Raw genomic sequence first — 18,939 nt, 5'->3', positions numbered from 1 at the left:
GGGAGAAAATATTTGCAGATGAAGCAACTGACAAAGGATTAATCTCCAAAATATAGAAGCCGCTCATGCAACTCAATATCAAAAAACAAAGAATCCAATCCAAAACTGGGCAGAAGACCTAAATAGACATTTCTCCAAAGAAGGTATATAGATTGCCAACAAGCACATGAATGGATGCTCAACATCACTAATCATTAGAGAAAAGCAAATCAACACTACAATGAGGTATCACCTCACACAGGTCAGAATGGCCATCATCAAAAAATCTACAAACAATTAATGCTGGAGAGGGTGTGGAGAAAAGGGAACTCTCTTGCAGTGTTGGTGGGAATGTAAATTGATACAGCCACTATGGAGAACAATATGGAGGTTCCTTAGAAAACTAAAAATAGAACTATCATATGACTCAGCAATCCCACTACTTGGTATATACCCTGCTAAAACCATAATTCAATGAGCGTCATGTACCTCAATATTCATTGCAGCTCTATTTACAATAGCCAGGACATGGAAACAACCTAAGTGTCCTTTTGACAGATGAATGGATAAAGCAGATGTGGCACATATATACAATGGAATGTTACTCAGCCATAGAAAGAAACAAAATTGAGTTATTTTTAATTGAGGTGGACAGACCTAGAGTTTGTCATACAGAGTGAAGTAAGTCAGAAAGAGAAAAACAAATATCGTATGCTAACACATATGTATGGAATCTGAAAAAAAATGGTTCTGTAGAACCTAGGGTCAGGACAGGAATAAAGACACAGACATAGAGAATGGACTTGAGTACACAGGGAAGGGGAAGGATAAGCTGGGAAGAAGTGAGAGAGTGGCATTGAAATACATACACTACCAAATGTAAAATACATAGTTAGCGGGAAGCAGCCAAATAACACAGGGAGATCAGCTCGGTGATTTTTGACTACCTAGAGGTGTGGGATAGGGAGGGTGGGAGGGAGAGGCAAGAATGAGGGGATATGGGGATATATGTATACGTATAGCTGATTCACTTTGTTATACAGCAGAAAGTAACACAGTAAAGTTAAGCAATTATACTACAATCAGGATGTTTAAAAAAAAGAAAAAAGCTTCTGCTTTTAATTAGCAAAGGAAACAAAGTGAGCAATTAGATTGAACAGATAACCTATGGAATAAGAGAAAATATTTGTAAATCACATATCTGATAAAGTTTTAATATCCAAAATATGTAAGGAATGCATACAACTGAATAGCAATAATAATAATAATTTTTAAAAGGTCAAAGGAACTGAATAGACATTTCTCAAAATGAGAAATATAAATGGCCGTGAGATACATGAAATGGTGTTCAACATCTGTAATCATCAGGAAAATTCAAAGCAATACCGCCATGAGATATCTCCTCACACCTGTTATTTATAATGGCTATCACTAAAAAAACATGAAATATAACAAGTGTGGTCAAGGATGCAGAGAAAAGGGAGCCCTTGTGCACTATTGGTAGGAATGTAAATTGACCCAGTCATCATGGGAAACAGTATGGATGTTCCTCAAAAAATTAAAAATAGAACTACTGGATGATCCCATTTCTGGTCATATTTCCTAAAGAAAAAAGTTTGAATCTCAAAGAGATATCTGCACTCCCATGTTCACTGCAGCATTATTCACAATAGCAAAGATATGGAAATAATCTAAATGTCTGTCAACGGATGAATGGATAAAGAAAATGTGGCATATATGTATGTAAAATGAAGTATTATTCAGCTTCAAAAAAAGAAGGAATTTTCGCCATTCACAATAACATGGATCTGCCTGAAGGATATTTTGTAACTGAAATAAGCCAGACACAGAAAGGCAACTACTGCATGATCTCACTAATATGATGAATCTAAAATAGTCAAACTCTTAGAGGGTTGAATGGTGGTAGTCAGGGGCAGGGGTAACTGAGGAGATGTTGGTCAAAGGGTCTAAAGTTTCACTTATGCAAGATCAATGAGTTCTGGAGATCTAATGTATAGCATGGTGACAATAATTAACAATACTCTATTGTATTCTTGAAAGTTGATAAGAATATAGATCTTGAATTAAATCTTAATACACACACAAGCGCACACAATGGTAACTATGTAAAGGTAATGGATAATTTATTTAGCTTGATTGTGGTAATACTTTCACAATGTACATATATATCAAAACACCAAGTTGTGCACCTTAAATATATATAATTTTTATATGTCAAAAATATCTCAGTGGAGTTGTTATGAAAATCTCTGGATACAAGAATAAACATTATTTTCCTCCAGAATAAGCTTCATCTTCCTTTGTCAGGTAGCTATGATAAGTAGGTCACATTGGTCAATCAGGAATGAATTGTATCAGGTCTGGGTTACACATTTAGTTAATTTTAGTTAACTCCGCCCAAATTTCTTAAGAGTGAGCCCCTCCCTGTAGAGGCTCTGAGTACCTCAAAAATTCCAGTACCTTTCTCTCGTTTATCTGCTCAGTCCCCAGCCTTCCATCATGGTACTTACATGTCACACTCAGCAAATGTCCTTTGGGGGCAAATGTGTTAGAGAGGGAAATTCATTCTGCATCTTGGGCTCTTACAGATTCCAATCCATCCACTGTTTTTCCTGAACCAAGTCAAAGTCTCTGCCTGTTCATGCCCTGACTCAACAGACGCTCCAAAGAGGTAAGTGGTTACTAGCCTCTGCTCACCAAGAAGAGCTTGTCTTTTTTAGAGTGTAGTTCTCTTAGGCTTCTTTGCATCCACACCTCTCTGATATAGTTTTAAAACATACATTGTTTTACTTTATCCTTTTTTTTTCGGTGTTACAATGAGAAGGATAATATATTATGAATGTGTGCATGCTAGCCAGTGTTGAAAGTCTTTCTTATGTTACTTTTTGGAGGAATTATCTCCCCGCACCACCGTTCCCCCACACGTGAAACCCATGTTTGGAAGTACTTTTGCCTGATGGTGGGACAGGCTTAGTTGTGTGTGTGGGAGGATAGGGGAGACAAAACAACAAGAGTGTTGGTAAGTCATATTGGTGAATGCGGCTTCCAGTACCACTAGAAGATGGAATCATGACATCACCTGTGAGACCAGCGGCCTCAGGTTTTCCACGTACTGGATGAGTTCCATGGACTTGTGGTCCTTGAACACTATTTAACACATTATTCTGCAGACTAAACAAGAGAAAGATACCTGTAACTGAGAACATATCTTAATGGAAATCATAGAAATGCTACTTCCTAAAAATGGTAATGAAAAACAATAATTCTCACTTGATTTGGCAGAAGGAAATTAGAATCTGTTTAGCAAACATGACCTACAAACTGATTAATGTCACGGGCAACAGTGCTCTTTCCTCAGGCATGGCGTTATTTCAGTTGCATTGTATCCTGCTGTAATCGTGTCCTTCCTTATTTGATCTAAATTACAAGACAAAGCCTCAGAGGCTGGAAGTGGCTTCCGAATGCTATAAAGCAAACAAGTGGTGAAACCAGTAATCTAAAATCTGGGGCTCTTGACCCCCAGAACAGGACCAACATTCTTTAAACATTTATAGGGTGCCTCCTATGTGCCAGGAAACTGTTATTCTGTCATCCCACACTGAGATCCTCAAAGGCAGAGAAACATGTGTTCCTTCCATTCTATTGCCCTTAGTCCACTGTCTTCTACACAGTAAGCACTTGACTGGAATTGGATTTAGTTAGGATTGAGGACCTGAAGGACAACTTTTCTTTGTCATGAAAAATGAACAATTTTTCTTTGGCATATGTTATGGGTTGAATTGTGTCCCCCTCCAAAATCCATATGTTCAAGTCCTACCCCCAGTACCTTGAAATGTAACCTTATTTAGTAATAAGGTCATTGCAAATGTAGTTATTAAAGGTGTGTAATAAAGTTGTGTAATTAAGAAAATTATGATGTCACTCAGGTTCCTGTAACTGAGCCCAAGGTCATTAGAGAGGGCCCTAATGAAATATGGCTGGGGTCCTAATTAGAAGGGGAAGTTTGGACACAGAGATGGACACACATAGAGGGGAGACACTGTGAAGAGACACAGGGAGGAAACAGCCACCTACAAGCCAAGGACAGAGGTCTGGAACCGATTTTTCCCTCACAGCCTTCAGAAGAAGCCCACCTGATGACACCCTGATTTCTGACTTCAAAACTACAGAATTGTGAGACAGTAAATTTCTATTGTTTAAACCAAAAAAATTTATAAGACAAAGTGGAACTTTTCACTACTCTTTACTATGACAAATGACACCTTTAACACCTAGAGGTCAGAATTAAGGGAGAAATAGCAACTGTGCCCATTTTCTAATAGGAACCTCAAGGTTGTGAATAGATAATTCTGTACATTTTCAGTTTGCTGCAGTAAAAATTCACTGAGCACATCCTATGTGACAGGCACTAAGTGATAGAAAAGTAAATTAAGATTCAGTCTTGAGAAAAGCAAAGGAGTGACTATGCTCCCCTGTGAGTGGTACATGAGGTTTCTGTTGAAGCCCAGAAGAGGAAAGTCAGAGGAAGTTGCCCTGGGGGAGACAACCAGACTGAACTTGCAGCCTAAGTAGAAATTAGCCAAGAGTAGAAAGGATAGAACAGCACAAAGTTAAAAGCACTGAGAGGTGAAAACAACGTATGCCCTTAAGTTTCCCATTAATGGAGAGATGTGCTGACATGGACACAGATACATATGCCTAAGTCCCCTCCCTGCATCCTCCCTGCACTCTAATGCTCAGAGCCTCACGTTTGCAGCCTCCGATGAAGATAAGGAGGGCCTTCTGGAGAGGCCTTTATCATGTAAGGTGAACCCTGCTTCCAGCTGGTGTCACCAAGTGACAAAAGCAGGTGCAGTTGCTCCCATGAAAACAGCCCAACAACTGCTTATTTCAGGAGATTTACACTCATACTGAAATAGTGCAGAGAGAAGTGAATTTTCTGCTTTAACTGTTGTATTAATTGAGGGATGGGCGGGGATGCGGGGAGAGAGAGAGATGGAAGGAGGGAGGGAGGGAAGGAGAGGGGAGTGTGGTGCGGTCCTTGGCTGCCTCACAGGCTCTGCAGGGTGGAAACAGGTTTGGAGAGGCAGGTGAGAGTGATGGAGCAAGCATGCTGGCGCCTGTGGGGGGCACTTATGTTGGATGTTGGTTGCTGGGGGAGGAGAGGATGCCAGCCTGCTTCAGCAGCAATGAAAATCACAGTTCATTAGAACTAACAGTGCTAACAGGTAATGAGCAATGAGAACATTCTGGCGGCTATGGAGCTGACGACCATGGTGCTGCTCAGGTGCCTGTGGTGGAGGCCCCTCCTGTTTTGCTTACCTGATCCAGAACAACACAGCACAGTGTTCCCTCCAAACTTTCTAGCCTTCAGGCCAGTGATGTCCGAGAACAACAGTGTTCTCCAGACTCTATTTGCCCTGGCAAACTGGATCAGGGTAGGGGAAGTGGGGTACAGGGAGGAAGGTCATGAAATGACTTAATTTTATGATTTAGGCCCCCTTGCCTAGTTCCATACTATTTAGAATGGAGATATGCATGCTTTCTAGTGGTTTCACTTCTTGCTATTAATGTTGAAGAACATACAAAGCATGATTAATACTCAAGAAAAATGTTTATTTCAATTTTAAATTTTGAAGAACCTAATATTCAAACATAGGAGAATAGGGATGTAAAATAAATAAGGTAACGCAATAAGATTTCAGATCATAAAGTGATTACAAATATGCTTAAAATAATTTTAATGGCATTGGAAATTTTCACAAAATGATGAAAGGTAGAAAATCAGGATACAACATTGCATATAACAATGTTTTTCAAAGTACAGGTAACAACACATTAGCGGGTGTTGCAATCAGTTTAGTAGAATGCAAGGAATATATATTTTTAATGAAAAACAGAATCTATCAGAATTTATTGTAGGTAGTAAGGGTACATAATGTTTTGTGAAGTTATTTTGGAGTAATGCAAGTAATAAAAAATGCTATTGGGTTGTAGTCAATCAAAGAAATCTGAGAAACATTAGAGTATGTATTGTTTTTATCTTTTTAAGTATATGTATGCATATATAAATGGTTGACTTTCTCCACATCCTCACTTACATTTGTTATTTTTGTTTTATATAAAGATTGTTGTCAACATATTAACAGGGATTGCTTCTGAGAGTAGGATTATGGATGATTTACATTTTCTTAATTCTGCTTTTCTGTGACTTCCAACTTTTCTATAAATGTATATCAATTTCATTCTCAGAAAACCAACCATAAGCACTATTATAAAAGCAAAGTAAGGTAATACGCTGACCATCAGGAAATGATAGAAGGACACAGCTCACTTGGTGGGATTATCTTGAGCCTCACTGCAGCTATTCCTTATAGGGTATTAAAGGGTATTTGTGTTCAGATGTCTTCCTTGAAGGAACATTATTTTTATGGCAGTTTTAAAATGAGAAAGCTTTTAAAGCTCAAGAAAGTAAAACTGGCAAGAGAAGGACTCGGGTACATTAGTTTTTTGTTGGTGCATAACAAATGACCACAAACTTAGTGGCTTAAAACAACACATCTCATAGTTCTGTAGGTCAGAAGTCTGGGCACAGCATGGCTGAGCTCCATGCTCAGTCTTGTGAGGCTGAAGTCAAACTGTTGGCAGTGTTCTGGTCTCATCTGGAGCTCGGGATCCTCCTCCAAGCTCACGTGGTTGTGAAAAATTCAATCCTGTGGCTCTCCGATTGAGGTTCCTGTTTTCTTGCTAGCAGTCATCTGGGGACTTCTCTCAGTCTTGGAGGCCACCCACATCTTCAAAGTCCATAGAGTAGAATATCTCTCAGGTTGACTTCCTCAGTCATCTGGGGACTTCTGTCAGTCCTGGAGGCCACCCACATCTTCAAAGTCAATAGAGTAGAATATCTCTCAGGTTGACTTCCTCAGTCATCTGGGGACTTCTCTCAGTCCTGGAGTCCACCCACATCTTCAAAGTCCATAGAGTAGAATATCTCTCAGGTTGACTTCCTCTCATGCCATGAACCTCTTTTCCAAGGAAGAGCCCAGTGTCGTTTGAGGACTTGCCTGATTAGTCAGACCCACCAAAGCTAATTTTTTGTCTTAAGGTCAACCAATTTGGAACCTTAATCACACTGTAAAATCTCTCCACAGCAGCACCTACATCAGTGTTGACTGAGTAAGTAGGAGTGAGCCCCTAGAGATCTTGGGACCGTTTTGAGTTCTGTGCAGCACACAGAGTGATGGTGTGGGGCTGTTCGGAGGGAAGCAGCCTGAAGTCACTCCCCTTCAGCACTTTGCCAGGTGCCATAGATAAACTATTTTCACAGATTGAGTAAGGATTCCCATTTTTCAGAAAAAGGAAAATAAGACCCAGAGTCTTTAAACTTGTGTGTGATTACCCAGCTTGTGAGTAGCAAAGTTGGAATTCAGACCCAATCATCTCCTTCTACTTTTTCTCATTGCTTCCCGAAGTCATAATGAATAGGTTGTGTTTTCAGATTAAGTGATTGGGCCAACAGTTAAAATACTGAATGATTTCCCAGGTCCTAGCACCCCGGAAGGCTTAGTACAGTTATGGCAAAATCACATGTTATGTGTCCCACGATGCCTGCATGTGCCCATGGTTGACATCACTATTCAATCACAATGTTCTACTCCTTGAACCAGGAGCAGTACTGTGGGAAGCCATTAGCTGGAGACTAATTATAGTACAGCAGATGGTAACTGAGACAAGGGCCAGTGTTTGAGAACTTAGGACTTTAAATATACGAGGATGAAATAAATACATCAGAAACACATCTAGGTTTAATCTTTGAAAACAGTGTTCTTCTGTTGTGTTTAGGTTACCACATAATATATCCACATAGCTTTGGCAATTAGTGAAATCTGCTTATTCATCACATTTCTTACTTCTCTCTACCGTATCATTGTCATTGACTCATGCAATTTTCATTCATGCAATAGACTGATACTAACTTCCTTCTGTGTAAAAGTGAACATGCTAAATGGGAGACAGACACCTCAGTGAGGTCTGGCCTTGGTCATCTTGGTTTGCCTTGACTTCACTTTTAAATCTTTCTTCTACTTGCTGGGAATCTTCTCTGCCCATTTTGCATGAAATACGCCCTGATTTAGGTGTCTCCATAGAATTCTAGAGCTTCTTGATGCTTGGATTAAGGAAGAATTAGGAAGAGATTGAATGAAAATAAGCTCCAACATCTAACTTGATACCATTTATTCACTGACTCATTTACACATGCATTTGACATGTTTTTACTGGGATCCCTAGAGTGTTTATAATTACAGTATGTATAGGTGAATTAATCACAGCACCTGTCCTCCAAGTATTTACCATTCATAGGGAGGAGTTTACAAATATCTATGGTACAAGGAAGTGGCAAAAAAGTATCATGAGTGGACTAAGCACTTGAAAAAATACAGAGAGCTTTGTGGAACCACGCCCTCCCCATGGAGTCCTGGGCACAGGCTCCCACACCTCCGTCCCCTGCACCCTCCCTAGCACCTGCCCTTTGCCTTCTGGATTCCTGCTGTGCCCTTCTGACCATCTCTGCCCCAGTCTAGCCTCTCCCTGGCTCAGCTTACCTTCTGCACGACTCTCTGCTTGTTCTTCTGCAGTCCTTTTTTGGGGGGCCATTCTCTGTGGAACACTTTAGTGTCTCCTTTACCCAATTTTATAGGTGCTGTGCATGACTCCAAAGAAGATGAATGAAGACAGAGATGACCAGAAAAATCCCAGGCTCCTAAGCAGGATGCACACAGCCCCTCATGATGTGACCACAGCTTGCTTGCTTTCTACCTTTGTTGCTGTCCACCCTTCCTTAACCCTCTACACTCCTGCCATCCTGAATTCCTGGGGTCCTCACAGGCATGCCCAGCAGGCACATCTCCTGCCTTTACAGTCATCTTCCACCCCTCTCACACTGTCCTTAAAGTTCAGCTTATGGTTCACCTTGGCCTGGACATGTTGCCCACCATCCTCTTGACTCTGGGGAGAACTTACCATTTCCTGGTCCTTTAGGCACTGCTCCCACAGCACCTGTGGGTTTCTTTGGGTGCATTTTTGTTTATTTACACAATACACTCTTCACAAGCCTAGAAATGGCTTGAGGAGAAAGACAACATCTTCTGCATCTATGTAGCCCAGGGTTAGATGAGGGCAGTGTTGAATGAATGAATGAATGAATTTATTAGTGTCCTACTGTAATTGAGAGGAAGGGGAGGTGATGAGATGATGAGTCTGGAGTGATCTAAGGAAGAATTTCATTTTGCAACAAGGTAACTCATCACATATCTACTGAGGCCCATGTGTGTCAGACACTGTTTCAGAATCTAGAAAAACATTTGAATAAGTTTTAGAATTTTCTTAACTGTTTATGAAAAGAAATTCTGGGCAGAAGGAATGGAGAAAATAAAGTTATAAAGGTAGAAAGATACAGAGCATACTTAGAAAAGAGAAGACAAATTTGGCTTCAGCTTTTTTTTTTTTTTTATAAACTCATTTATCCATTCAATCCTAAAACAACTTTTGAGTATCTCCAATTTGAGAATTGTGTCAAGTTCTGGTCATACTGAGATAAATCTGGGAGTTTTCTGCCCTCAAGAAGCTTGCAGATTCCTAAGAGAGCTAGATATTCCCATAAATAATTATAGGATGGTTTGCTGGAATGATTCTTGGCCTGGGAGAAAGATCCCAGGAAAGATGGTATTTGAGCTAAACATGGTCGAATGTCAGTCAGAGAGCCAAGAGCTCAGGAAATGTGACAGATGCAGAAGCTCTTGAAAAGCAAGTAGCAGAAAATTGGCTCTCATACTTTTATTTGAGCTCAGAGTGATGAAAAGGTAGGTGTGTTAAAATCTACAGACTTCTCTTGGGTTTTTACAATGGGAATGTGGTGTGGAATTTTAGAAACAGGACTGTAAAGATCAACCTTGCTTTGATGCTTCAATGACAGTGTGCAGCACCTGCAGCCTGGAAGGTGAGAGGAAAGGGTTGACACTGTAGTCAGAGACCACAGTGCCTTCCATGATGACCACCTCGCTGACCAGGCCAGCCTTTCCTGGGCCCTGGCCGCCAAGTGAAAGAGAGCACCTTGCTGACAAGGGGTTGGTGTTCTGCTGGGATTTGGGGGGATTGGACGGTTGGATGCAGACAAAACATGACTGTAGTGCATTCCAAGTGCTACCTTATGGGAAGGCAGAAGGGTCTCTGGGGGCAAACAAACGGGTGCCTAGCCTGGCTGGGGAAGTCAGGGCACGTGGAGAGTTGTACTATGTCATGGCCTAAATTGTGTCTCCTCTAGAATTCGTATGTTGAAGTCCTAACCCTAGCACCCGAAAACATGACTGTACTTAGAGTTAGAACCTCTAAAGAAGTAATTAAGTTAGAATAAAGACATTGGCATAGGCCCTAATCCAGTATGATACTGGCATAGGCCCTAATCTAAGAAAAGGAGATTAGGACACAGACACACACAGAGGGAAGGTCGTGTGGAAACACAGGGAGAAGATGGCTGTCTATAAGCCAAAGAGAGAAACCTCAGAAGGAATCAACTCTGCTGACACCTTGGTCTTAGACTTCCAGACTCCAAAACTGTGCAAAAACAAATTTCTGTTTAAGCTCCCCAGTCTGTGGTTTTGTTCATCTGCAGCCCTGGCAGATGAATACACCATGTAATAGAGGGCAGATCCCTAAGGCAGAAGGGCTGTGAAGAAAGTGTGACTTTTTTAGGAGATGTGCTCATGTTTCAGGATATAGTAAGTGTCCTTTTAGGGAAAATGGTTTGGGCTCCCAGGGATAAAGGAAGCTTGACCTTGGTGGGTGAAATAAGCAAATAGTGTTGACATCACATCATCTCACAGTTGAGTGTGGTCTTGACACTTGGGGCCTGGACCCAGCCACAGTGGGCTGCACTTTATAAATTCACATCATCTCTTTTAGACATTTTGATTCCTCTCACGCCCATAGTCCTACAGTGGGAAGAGAGACATAAAACTGGCATGTTGTCTCCCGTCGGTGGGCCTGAAGGAGGAAGCCTGAGCTCCTCTGCCCTGAGACCCTTATGATGGCTCAGTGTTGGGGGACTGAGCAGACAAGCAGAGGGACCAGTGGCGCTTGAGTGCTCTGAAGTGCAGGGTACTGGGGGAACTAGAGGTCATTCAGAGTTCTCCCTTGTGCCAGGGAGGCAGGGATGAGCTGGATCTGTCTTGGGTGGAGCTTGGTGGGACCATGCGCTTTGTTAGTGTGGCAACCGGGCCAAGTAACTGTGGTTCTCAGAGGGCACAGATCCACATTTTTAGTTGTGTTTTTCCTACTGAGTGATTTTGCAAAGCACAGTGAAAGATAATAATCTTACAAATGTATTGTGTATCACAGTTCACAGAGCACTTTTATGCCCGTTGCCTCATCAAATCAACCCTCCTCGGGAGACAGTGCCCACAGCACCATGCCCATCTTACACAGGAGCAGACAGGAGGCTGGCGGATCCCTAGATGCTTGAGTTGCTGACACAGACCCAAGACCCTCCTGTCATAGGTGTCTCCTCTTAGCAGCTAGATTTGATGGTCAGGCTGATTCTTGGGTCCCACTCCAGGGAGGCGCTTCATTAAGATCACCTGGGCCCTGAGGCAGTGAGGCCTGGGGTTTCCCTGCATCGTTTGATGCCGAATGGTTTCCCACGAAAACCTCCGAGCTTCAGAAGAAGAGGTCTCTGCTTTTTTGTGTTTTAGGAATGGGAGCATGCTGACACACTACAGTGTGACCCCAGTGCTGAGCCCCACACTGAGTTCCAGTCTCCTCTCTAACGTTTAGAGGAAGGGACATGTAGTGGGAAAAATAGTCTAGGAGCTGGGGTCCCAGAGCTTGCACGCCAGCTCCACCACTGTGAGCTCCAAGCCCTGAGGCAGGTTAGCATGTTCAACTTTTCTGAGTTTCAGTTTCCTCATCTGTGAAATGGAAGTGATAATCTCCATCAGTCACAACCACTGTAAGTGCTAAAGCAGATGGAATAAATGGGAAGTGACTGGAACATGGGGAAGGTTGGCCAAAGGGTCAGGCCTTCTAGAGAAGAACAAAGCAGAACAGCACAAAAAACCCAGTTCTGTGATATTTACCCTACTCCAACTACTACATGTGTCTCTTCACAGTCACAGCAAAACTCATCTCTATTCTTGATTCTTCTTTTTTATAAAAATATATTTATTGGAGTATAATTGCTTTACAATGGTGTGTTAATTTCTGCTTTATAACAAAGTGAATCAGCTATACATATACATATACCCCCATATCTCCTTCCTCTTGAGTCTCCCTCCCAACCTCCATATCCCACCTCTCTAGGTGGTCACAAAGCACCGAGCTGATCTCCCTGTGATATGCAGCTGCTTTCCACTAGCTATCTATTTTACATTTGGTAGTCTATATATGTGCATGCCACTCTCTCACTTCGTCCCAGCTTACCCTTCCCCCTCCCGGTGTCCTCAAGTCCATCTTTATTCCTGTCCTGACTCTAGGTTTTTCAGAACCATTTTTTTTTTTTTTTAGATTCCATATATATGTGTTAGCATATGGTATTTGTTTGTTAGCATATGGTATTTGTTTTTCTCTTTCTGACTTACTTCACTCTGCATGACAGTCCCTAGGTCCATCCACCTCACTACAGATAACTCAATTTCATTTCTTTTTTATGGCTGAATAATATTCCATTGTATATATGTGCCACAACTTCTTTATCCATTCATCCAATGATGGACACTTAGGTTGCTTCCATGTCCTGGATATTGTAAATAGAGCTGCAATGAACATTGTGGTACATGACTCTTTTTGAATTATGGTTTTCTCAGGGTATATGCCCAGTAGTGGGATTGCTGGGTCGTATGCTAGTTCTATTTTTAGTTTTATAAAGAACCTCTATATTGTTCTCCATAGTGGCTGTATCAATTTACATTCCCACCAACAGTGCAAGAGGGTCCCCTTTTCTCCACACCCTCTCCAGCATTAATTGTTTGTAGATTTTTTGATGATGGCCATTCTGACTGGTGTGAGGTGATACCTCATAATAGTCTGAATTGCATTTCTCTAATGATTAGTGATGTTGAACCTCCTTTCATGTGTTTGTTGGCAATCTGTATATCTTCTTTGGAGAAATGTCTATTTAGGCCTTCTGCCCATTTTTGGATTAGGTTGTTTGTTTTTTTGATATTGAGCTGCATGAGCTGCTTGTAAATTTTGGAGATTAATCCTTTGTCAGTTGCTTCATTTGCAAATATTTTCTCCCATTCTGAGGGTTGTCTTTTTGTCTTGTTTATGTTTTCCTTTGCTGTGCAAAAGCTTTTAAGTTTCATTAGGTCCCATTTGTTTATTTTTGTTTTTATTTCCATTTCTCTAGAAGGTGGGTCAAAAAGGATCTTGCTGTGATTTATGTCATAGAGTGTGCTGCCTATGTTTTCCTCTAAGAGTTTTATAGTGTCTGGCCTTACATTTAGGTCTTTAATCCATTTTGAGTTTATTTTTGTGTATGATGTTAGTGAGTATTTCATTCTTTTACATGTAGCTGTCCAGATTTCCCAGCACCACTTATTGAAGAGGCTGTCTTTTCTGCATTGTATATTCTTGCCTCCTTTATCAAAAATAAGGTGATCACATGTGCGTGGGTTTATCTCTGGGGTTTCTGTCCTCTTCCATTGATCGATATTTCTCGTTTTGTGCCAGTACCATACTGTCTTGATTACTGTAGCTTTGTAGTGTAGTCTGAAGTCTGGGAGCCTGATTCCTCCAGCTCTGATTTTCTTTCTCAAGATTGCTTTGACTATTCGTGTTCTTTTGTGTTTCCATACAAACTGTGAAATTTTTTATTCTAGTTCTGTGAAAAATGCCATTGGTCGTTTGATAGAGATTGCATTGAATCTTTGGGTAGTATAGTCATTGGGTAGTATTGCTTTGCATTGGGTAGTATAGTCATTTTCACGATGTTGATTCTTCCAATCCAAGAACATGGTACATCTCTCCATCTGTTTGTATCACCTTGAATTTCTTTCACCAGTGTCTTATAGTTTTCTGCACACAGGTCTTTTGTCTCCTTAGGTAGATTTATTCCTAGGTATTTTATTCTTTTTGTTGCATTGGTAAATGGGAGTGTTTCCTTAATTTCTCTTTCAGATTTTTCATCATGAATGTATAGGAATGTAAGAGATTTCTGTTCATTAATTTTGTATCCTGCTACTTTACCAAATTCATTGATTAACTCTAGTAATTTTCTGGTAGCATCTTTAGGATTCTCTATGTATAGTATCATGTCATTTGCAAACAGTGACAGCTTTACCTCTTCTTTTCCGATTTGGATTCCTTGTATTTCTTTTATTCTCTGATGGCGTGGCTAAAACTTCCAAATCTATGTTGAATAATAATGGTGAGAGTGGACAACCTTGTCTTGTTCCTGATCTTAAAGGAAATGGTTTCAGTTTTTCACCATTGAGAACAATGTTGGCTGTGTGTTTCTCATATATGGCCTTTATTATGTTGAGGTAAGTTCACTCTATGCCAACATTCTGGAGGGTTTTTATCATAAATGGGGGTTGAATTTTGTCAAAAGCTTTTCCTGCATCTATTGAGCTGACCATATGGTTTTATCCCTCAATTTGTTAATATGTTTTATCACATTGATTGATTTGCATATATTGAAGAATCCTTGCATTCCTGGGGCAAAACAAACTTGATCATGGTGTATGATCCTTTTAATGTCCTGTTGGATTCTGTTTGCTAGTATTTTGTTGAGGATTTTTACATCTATGTTCATAAGTGATATTGGGCTATAGTTTTCTGTCTTTGTGACATTTTTGTCTGGTTTTCACATCAGGATGATGGTGGTCTCATAGAATGAGTTTGGGAGTGTTCCTTCCTCTGCTATATTTTGGAAGAGTTTGAGAAGGTTAGGTGTTAGCTCTTCTCTAAATGTTTGATAGAATTCACCTGTGAAGCCATCTGGTCCTGGACTTTTGTTTGTTGTAAGATTTTGAATCACACTCTCAATTTCAGTGCTTGTGATTGGTCTGTTTATATTTTCTGTTTCTCCTGGTTCAGCCTCAGAAGGTTGTGCTTTTCAAAGAATTTGTCCATTTCTTCCAGGTTGTTCATTTTACTGGCATATATTTTCTGGTAGTAATCTCTCATGATCCTTTGTATTTCTGCAGTGTCAGTTGTTACTTCTACTTTTTCATTTTTAATTCTATTCATTTGAGTCTTCTCCCTTTTTTTCTTGATGAATCTGGCTAATGGTTTATCAATTTTGTTTATCTTCTCAAAGAACCAGCTTTTAGTTTTATTGATCTTTGCTATTGTTTCCTTCATTTCTTTTTCATTTATTTCTGATGTGACCTTTATGATTTCTTTTCTTCTGCTAACTTTGGGGTTTTTTTGTTCTTCTTTCTCTAATTGCTTTAGGTATAAGGTTAGGTTGTTTATTTGAGATGTTTCTTGTTTCTTGAGGTAGGATTGTATTGCTATAAACTTCCCTCTTAGAACTGGTTTTGCTGCATCCCATAGGTTTTGGGTCATCTTGTTTTCATTGTCATTTGTTTCTAGGTATTCTTTTATTTCCTCTGATTTCTTCAGTGATCTCTTGGTTCTTTAGTAGTGTATTGTTTAGCCTCCATGTGTTTGTATTTTTTACAGATTTTTTTCCTGTAATTGATATCTAGTCTCATAGCGTCGTGGTTGGAAAAGATACTTGATAAGATTTCAATTTTCTTAAATTTACCAAGGCTGATTTGTGACCCAAGAGATGATCTATCCTGGAGAATGTTTCATGAGCACTTGAGAAGAAAGTGTATTCTGTTGTTTTTGTATGGAATATCCTATAAATATCAATTTGCCCGTCTTGTTTAATGTATCATTTAAAGCTTGTGTTTCCTTATTTATTTTCATTTTGGATGATCTGTCCATTGGTGAAAGTGGGGTGTTAAAGTCCCCTACTATGATTTTGTTGCTGTCGATTTCCCCTTTTATGGCTGTTTCCATTTGCCTTATGTATTGATGTGCTCCTCTGTTGGGTGCATAAATATTTACCATTGTTATATCTTCTTCTTAGATTGATCCCTTGATAATTATGTAGTGTCCTTCTTTGTCTCTTGTAATAGTCTTTATTTTAAAGTCTATTTTGTCTAGTATGAGAATTTCTTTTCCAGCTTTCTTTTGATTTCCATTTGCATGGAATATCTTTTTCCATCCCCTCACTTTCAGTCTGTATGTGTCCTTAGGTCTGAAGTGGGTCTCTTGTAGACAGTATATATATGGGTGTTGATTTTGTATCCATTCAGCCAGTCTATGTCTTTTGGTTGGAGCATTTATTCCATTTATATTTAAGGTAGTTATTGATGTGTATTTTCCTATTACCATTTTCTTAGTTGTTTTGGGTTTGTTATTGTAGGTCTTTTCCTTCTCTTGTGTTTCCTGCCTAGAGAAGTTCTTTTAGCATTTGTTGTAAAGCTGGTTTGCTGGTGCTGAATTCTATTAGCTTTTGCTTCTCTATAAAGGTTTTAATTTCTCCTTCAAATCCGAATGAGATCCTTGCTGGGTAGAGTAATCTTGGTTGTAGGTTTTTCCCTTTCATCTCTTTAAATATGTCCTGCCACTCCCTTCTGGCTTGCAGAGTTTCTGCTGAAAGATCATCTCTTAACCTTATGGGGAATCCCTTGTATATTATTTGTTGCTTTTCCCTTTCTGCTTTTAATATTTTTCTTTGTATTTAATTTTGGATAGTTTGATTAATTTGTGTCTTGCAGTGTTTCTCCTTGGTTTTATACTGTATGGGACTCTCTGCATTTCCTGGACTTGACTGACTATTTCCTTCTCCAAATTAGGGAAGTTTTCAACTATAACGTCTTCTAATATTTTCTCAGTCTCTTTCTTTTTCTCTTCTTCTTCTGGGGCTCCTATAATTCGAATGTTGGTGGGTTTAAGGTTGTCCTAGAGGTCTCTGAGACTGTCCTCAATTATTTTCATTCTTTTTTCTTTATTCTGTTCTGTGGTAATTATTTCCACTATTTTATCTTCCAAGTCACTTATCCATTATTCTGCCTCAGTTATTCTTCTATTGAATCCTTTTAGGGAATTTTTAATTTCATTTATTGTGTTGTTCATCATTTTTTGTTTGTTTGCTCTTTAGTTCTTCTAGGTCCTTGTTAAACGTTTCTTGTATTTTCTCCATTCTATTTCCAAGATTTTGTATCATCTTTACTATCATTACTCTGAATTCTTTTTCAGGTAGACTGCTTTTTCCTCTTTATTTGTTTGTTGTGGTGGGTTTTTACTTTGCTCCTTCATCAGCTGTGTGTTTCTCTGTCTTCTTATTTTGCTTCACTTACTGTGTTTGGGATCTCCTTTTCACAGATTGCTGCTTTGTAGTTCCTGTTGTTTTTGGTTCTGCCCCCAGTGGCTTAGGTTTGTTCAGTGGGTTGTGTAGGCTTCTTGGTGGAGGAGAGTGGTGCCTGTCTTCTAGTGGATGAGGCTGGATCTTTTCTTTCTGGTGAGCAGGACCATGTCTGGTGGTGTGTTTTGGGGTGTCTGTGACCTTATGATTTTAGGCAGCCTCTTTGCTAATGGGTGGGGTTGTGTACTTTTCTTGCTGGTTGTTTGCCTTAGAGTGTCCAGCACTGTAGCTTGCTGGTCGTTGAGTGGAGTTGGCTCTTAGCATTGGGATAGAGATCTCTGGGAAAGCTTTCACCATATGATATTATGTGGTGCCAGGACGTCTCTGGTAGTCCAGTGTCCTGAACTTGGCTCTTTCACCTCAGGGGCAGAGGGCTGACACCTGGCTGGTGCACGAAGACCCTGTTAGCCACATGGCTCAAAAGAAAAGGGATAAAAAAAGAAAGAAAGAAAGAAAGAAAGACAGAAAGAAAGAAAGAAAGAGAGAAATAAAGAAGAAAGAAAGAAAGAAAGAAAAGAAAGTTATTAAAATCAAAAGTAAAAAAAAATATTAGAAATTAAAAAAATTAAAAAGTAATAAAAAAGAAAGAAAGAAAGAAGAGAGCATCCAAACCAAAAAACAAATCCACCAGTGATAACAAGTGTTAAAAAGTATACAAAAAGAAAACCAAACCAAACCAAACAAACAAACAAACAAAAAAAAACGGAGAGACAGAACCCTCGGACAAATTGTAAAAGCAAAGCTATACAGCCAAAATCACACACAGAAGCATACATATACACACTCACAAAAAGAGAAAAAGGAAAAAAATCCATATATTAAAAAAAGGAAGAGAGTGGTGAAATCAATAAACAAATCTACCAATGATACTGAACTCTAAATTCTAAGCTAAGATAAACATAAGATCAAAAACAAATTAGATGCAGAAAGCAAACCCCAAGTCTACAGTTGCTCCTAAAATCCATCGCCTCAATTTTGGGATGATTTGTTGTCTATTGAGGTATTCCAGAGTTGCTGGGTACATCAAGTTGATTGTGGAGATTTAATCCACTCCTCCTGAGGCTGCTAGGGGAGAAATTTTCCTTTCTCTTCTTTGTTCACACAGCTCCTGGGGTTCAGCTTTGGATTTTTCCCTACCTCTGTGTGTAGGTCACCTGAGAGCGTCTGTTCTTTGCTCAGACAGGATGGGGTTAAAGTAGCAGCTGATTAGGGGGCTCTGGCTCACTCAGGCCTAGGGGAGGGAAGGGTACGGAATGCATGGCGAACCTGCAGCAGCAGAGGCCAGTGTGACATTGCAACAGCCTGAGGTGCACCTTGTGCTCTCCAGGGGAAGTTGTCCCTGGATCAAGGGACCCTGGCAGTGGCAGGTTGCACAGGCTCCCGGGAGGGGAGGTGTAGATAGTGGCCTGTGCTTGCACACTGGAATGTTGGTGCCTGCAGCAGCTGCCTTAGCGTTTCATGCCCGTCTCTGGGGTCTACGCTGATAGCCGCACTTCGTG

This window comes from Balaenoptera musculus, chromosome 7 (genome assembly GCF_009873245.2).
Source record: "Balaenoptera musculus isolate JJ_BM4_2016_0621 chromosome 7, mBalMus1.pri.v3, whole genome shotgun sequence".
NCBI lineage: Eukaryota > Metazoa > Chordata > Mammalia > Artiodactyla > Balaenopteridae > Balaenoptera > Balaenoptera musculus.
The sequence above is the reverse complement of the archived record's forward strand: the minus strand, read 5'-3'. Positions refer to the sequence as shown.